This window comes from Cynocephalus volans, chromosome 8, assembly GCF_027409185.1.
Source record: "Cynocephalus volans isolate mCynVol1 chromosome 8, mCynVol1.pri, whole genome shotgun sequence".
NCBI lineage: Eukaryota > Metazoa > Chordata > Mammalia > Dermoptera > Cynocephalidae > Cynocephalus > Cynocephalus volans.
Window position 1 is genome coordinate 115,136,374 of NC_084467.1, and position 5,768 is coordinate 115,142,141.

The following is a 5,768-nucleotide window of genomic DNA, read 5'->3' on the forward strand; positions in this document are numbered from 1 at the left end:
CAACTCTTGTTGCCTACTGTTCCGTTTCCCACTCTTATGGACTTAGTGGTCTACTTCTTTGGCTTTACTCTATGTCCCCAAATCCCAAATCCCTGGTGCTCCAGTTGCTGTCTTCCTTACTTCGTTCCCTGCAGCAGCTTCAGGCTCAACTCTTATTTGCTCATTTTTAAATTTGTTACTAAGTTTTGTTGTTTGCATTTGGAGTAGTGGGGTGGGAGATTTTCTACTTTTATGAGTCACAAAGAACCCAGAGAATGTATCTGTGTTCTATTTATGCAGTAGGAGCACCTAGGCTCATGATAGAAAACTGAAATCCTGGAGCGTTTTAAACAAAGCTACATGTTTAAAATCCTTTTTGCCTATCAGGAGATAAGTATGAGGAAGAACAGATCAGTTATGGACACAATAAAGATACTATAATTTTCTTAGCAATTTGGCTATAATTTAAACATAATAAACCATTTTCTGGCTAGGATGTGAAAGGATGTGAAAGATGTTTGTTCCCACAATAACACACAAATAACTCAGATATTATAAAACTCATACTTAGCTGTGAAACTACTGAAGAGTGAAAGATGAAAGAAAAGCCAGATGAACTGATTTTCAGTGCAGATTCCTTTATAAGTGACCATCAAGCAGAGGCAGTTTATTGAGGCAGAAGTGAAAAAGAAGGCCTGCTAAAGACTGAGATAGATGAGCTATTGGTAATGTTGGTGGCAGGGCAGGGATATTTGAGTCTAGAAGAATCCAAAACGCAGCAATAATGTATTTGACCTAAAAATTCTCTCTTGGCTTCCCACTCCTATCTTGCCAAGAAAAGGGCAGTGACCATGTGACTAGAAAGTAGAAAGAACTATCTAGTCTGATGCATTTTCATGGTGCCTGGAAAGGGACTCTATTACTACTGATTCAAGAAGTAAGACTGAGGTCCAACCCACACCAGGCTCAGGAACAAACATCGACAAGATCAAAGAAATCAGACGTGGGCAGAAACAGCTGCGGCATTATGAGAAAAGGCTAACTAGTGATGAGTTCAATCTTAAAAAGTGATGCCTAGTCCAAGGTTAACTTGATACTTGGTGAAATTGGAATAATATCTTCAGCAGCAACAGAGAGGAAAGAGATTGCACACAATTAGAAATAAAAACAAAGCAAAAGAGTTACATCACGCAATCTCCACTGTTAACTATCTACAATGTTCAGTACACATAAAACATTATGACATCATAAAATATAGCTGTGGATAACTCAGACATTGGAACTAGCAGAAAAGGATTTAAAAAACTTGTATTATAAATATATTTGAAAATTTGTAAGGAAAAGATGAAATAATTAAGGGGACATAAGGAGAGTTTCATAAAAGAAACAGAAATTTAAAAAACTCAAGAATGGGTTCTGAAAAACAAAAACATATTAGATGGCCTTAACAGAAGAACAAATACTGCAGAAAGAAGAGTCAGTAATTTTGAGGGAAAGTCAATAGAAATTATCCAAAATAAGACAGAGAAAAAAGGCTAAAAGATTTGAAAATACAACACTTATGATTTCTGTTATAATAATTGGACTGGGGTAGAAATAATATTTTTAGAAATAATGGCCAAATTTTCCCCAAAGTTGATGAAAAACATCTATGCATAAATTAAAAAATCATAGTGAATCCCAAGCAGAATAAATACAAATAAAACTACACCATGGCATGAGCATTTGTCGTTTCTGTTGCTTATAACAAAATACCTGGAACTGGGTACTTTATAAAGAAAATGAAATTTATTGCTTACAGTTTCAGGGGCTTGGGAAGTCTAAAGTCCATGGAACACATCTGGTGAATGTCATTCTTGTTGGTGGCTTTACAATAATGCAGGGGTCCCACACAGCAGAAATGGCAGAGAAGAAAAAGTAACCTCTCACGCTCTCTTTTTTTAAAGCTCTTTTTTAAAGAACCACACCCCAGACCACCATTACTGATCTATTCACTACAGCATGGTCCTACAATCTAATGACCTCTTCAAAGTCCCACCTTTTGATTACATAATAGGGTTTCCCATCCTCAACAGTTAACAGTGGGGATTAAGCCTCAATGAGGTGGCGGGTGGGGAAGGCATCCAATCTACAGTATTATGTCATAGTCAAACAATTAAAGACCAAAGATATAAAGAAAAATCTTAAAAGCAGCCAGGAAAAATGACATAGAACTTACAAAGGAAAGGGAAAGAATGGAGTGACTGACATCTTTAAAGTGCTGAGAAAAAAATAAACAAAAAACAACGCATCAACTTAGAATTCTACATCCAGCAAGAATATCCTTTAAAAATAAAGGTGAAATAAAGACATTTTCTGATAAATGAAACTTAGGGGATTTGTTGACAGTAGATCTAAGAAATACTAAAGGAAGTCCTTCAGGATGAAGAGAAATAATACAAGTTGTAAACTCAGTTACATAAGAAGGACTGAAAAGAATTTGGAATAGTGAGTGGAATATTTAGTAATGATAAAGTCATCAGTTTATAACGAGCAGAAAATTCTAAGTGCACCAAAATTTAGGACGGGGCCATTGAGAGGATTGGGGGCGGGGCGGGGCGGGGCGGGGCCTTCCGCGTGCGGGGGGGCTAGGGCTGGCCGGGGGCGTGTTCAGGCACAGGGATTTAAACTTTCGGCTCAAAGGAGGAGCAGCGGTCTGGCCGCCAGCCAGAGGGGCATGGAGGCGGGAGAGGACCTAGTCACCCAGCACGCTCAGCCCACCGCCGCCTCCGGCTTCCTGGCTCTTGGCTTCCCGCTTGCCGCGGAGACTGCTTCGGGCCTGAGGTGGAGCCTGCACTCTGCGCGGTACTGAGGGAGAGGGGAACCGAGCACCGTCAAAGAAGGCGGCCCCGATTTCTCTATTCGCTCCAGGAAAAGGAAGGCAAACGTGGCCTTTTTTTCTCGGTGTCTGTGTGCAGGATCCAGATGAAGAAACTGCCGAAACTGACGGAACTGTGAGAGGCCAGTGTGGCAGTCAGCCTTGGGAAAATAATATAGTCTGTGCAAACCCAGGCTCCTTGATCCCCGCGTCTGACCAGAGGATGAGCTGGTATACACGAATTCTAAATATGAGCCTTGGGATTTTGAGCAACCCAGAGCCTCACCACTGCCTATACCGAACTGGGCAAATAGAGAGGAGGTTGGAAAATCATGTTAAACAGAAGACTTACTTAAGAGATACTAAACACTTCATGCAGCTACGCCCTCTTTTGCAACCTAGAACGTGAGCACTTTTTATGGACTGGTTAATGGAGGTGTGTGAAGTCGGTAAACTTCACAGGGGGACATTTTACTTGGCACAGGAGTTCTTTGATGGATATATGGCAACACAAGAAAATGCAGTAAAACACTTTTACAGCTTATCGGGATTTCATCTTTGGAGGAAGTCTGTCTTCCCAAGTTGCACCAGTTTGCTTATGTTACAGATGGGGCTGTTCAGGAGAAGAAATTTTTACTATGGAATTAACGATTATGGAGGACCTTAAGTAGCGTTTAAATCCTCTGACCATTGTGTACTGGCTGAATGTATACAGGCTGCATATCTAAATGACTTATATGAAGTGCTACTGCCACAGTATCTCTAGCACAGCTTCATACAGAAGGCACAGCTTTTAGTTCTCTGTGTCCTGGATGTTGGCTGCTTAGAATATTCTTAGGGTGTACTTGCTGCTTCTGCCTTGCGTTATTTCTCTTCATCAGAATTGATGCAGAAGGTTTCAGGGTATCAGGGATGCGATATAGAGAACTGTGTCAAGTGGATGGTTCTGTTTGCCATGGTTTTAAAACCTTAAGGGAGACAGGGAGTTCAAAACTGAAGTACTTCAGGGGGGTTCCTACTGAAGATGCACACAACATACAGACCCATATAAGCAGCTTGGATTTGCTGGACAAAGCCCAAGCAAAGAAAGCCATATTGTCTGAACAAAATAGGATTTCTTCTCCCACTACGGAGGTCCTCACCCCACCCATAGAGCAGTAAGAAGCAGAGAAGTGGGAAGGGAACAGTGTGACCACACCAGCATTCTCCACGAAAGACAGTTGTCCAGAAATGCCTGCTTAAAATTCCCTTCTGTTTACTGCAGCAGAAGTGTGCATTAGCTTTTACAGATATTTAAATGGAAGAGTGTGTCTTTTCTGCGACTGATGTATTTCTGTGTATGCCATCGGAAAAGAAGTGTTTTTTATTGAATGCTTAGATTTTTTTAAACAAGTGGGCCAAGTACACCAGCCACTTCCAGAACACCAGTGAGTGCTCCAGATGCTTCTAAGGCAGGTGGTACTTGATTGACTATTCACACAAATGACCAAGGGTTGAGTTGAGGAGTGCGACTGCTGTTGTTGGGCCCCTCTTGGGTGTTGTGAGTTTTGCCCTATTAGGTGGAACAGGTGGTTGTGGGCAAGTGTTTGTGATGCAGAGCCCGCAACCAGCTTTGCTGGAGTCCTGCGTTTTTCACACTATCAGTTGACAATGTGCATTGCCTTTTATGAACTTTTGTTAAGTGCTGCTATATCTATCTGTGTTTTAATAAAGATAATACTGCCTTGAGAAAAAAATTCTCATGGAAAGATTGATAGAAACAAAGGGAAAAATAAACAAATCACAATTATGGTTGGGGATTTTAACATACTTTCTATAAGCAATTGATAAAATAAGTGAAAAAATCACTAAGGATATAGAAGATTTGAACAATACTGTGAACCAATGTGACCTAATATACGCCTATTGAACATTACACCTAACAACTTCTGAATACATGTGTTTTTTTTCCCAGCACACATAGAACCTTTACTGTGGTAGAACATATGCTGAGCCATAAAATATGTCTCAATAAATATCAAAGGATCGAAATCACTGAACACATTCTCTGATCACAATGGAATTGAATACATTATTTGTCAATAACAGCGAGACATCTAGAAAATACTCAAATATTTGAAATTAAGCAGCACAATTCCAAATAATTCATGGGTTAAAAAAGGATTCAAATAAGAAATTAGGAAATATTTTGAACTGAATGATAATAAAAACGACATATCAAAATATGCTGAGACACTCTGAAAGTGGTGCAAAGAGGAACTTCAGAGCTTCAAATGCTTATATTAATTAACAAGAAAGAAGGTTTAAAAATCAGTGGTCTGACTCCCACCTTAAGAAGCAAGAACAAAAAGAGAAAAGTAAACCAACATAAATGGAAGATAATGATGGAGATGAATAAATCAATAAAACTGAAAACAAAATAGAGAAAATCAATAAAGCCAGATGTTTCTTTTTTGAGGAGATTAATAAACTTGATAGATCCCTACCAAAAATAATCAAGAAAAAAGAGAAAAAACAATTTGCCAGTATTAATAATAAATGAAGAGATAGCATCACATATCCTATTATTAAAGAGGTAAGATGGGAATATAATGAACAACTTTATTCCAATATATATTTGAAAATATATATTAAATGAAAAAAAATTCCCTAAGAAACACAACTTACTGAAACTGAGACAAGAAGAAAGAGAACGTCTGAATAACTATGGATAACGATAATTTGTTATTAAAACAATAATAATAAATATTAAAACAATAAAAAATAAGATAAAGTAAAAATAAAAGTAAGTAATAAATATTAACATTTTGTTTTTTAAAAAAACCCTTCATGAAGAAAAATCCTGGAGTGGAAGGCTTACTGAATTCTATCAGTCCTTTAAAGGAAAAAGATGCCTATCTTACATAAAATCTTTGAAAAAACACAGAGGTTC

General features: G+C 38.4%; 1 pseudogene; it reads left to right on the forward strand.

The window, feature by feature from the left end:
* Positions 1 to 2,695: 2,695 nt before the first annotated feature.
* LOC134384299 (G1/S-specific cyclin-E1-like) lies at positions 2,696 to 4,028 on the forward strand (annotated as a pseudogene).
* The last annotated feature ends 1,740 nt before the right edge of the window (positions 4,029 to 5,768 follow it).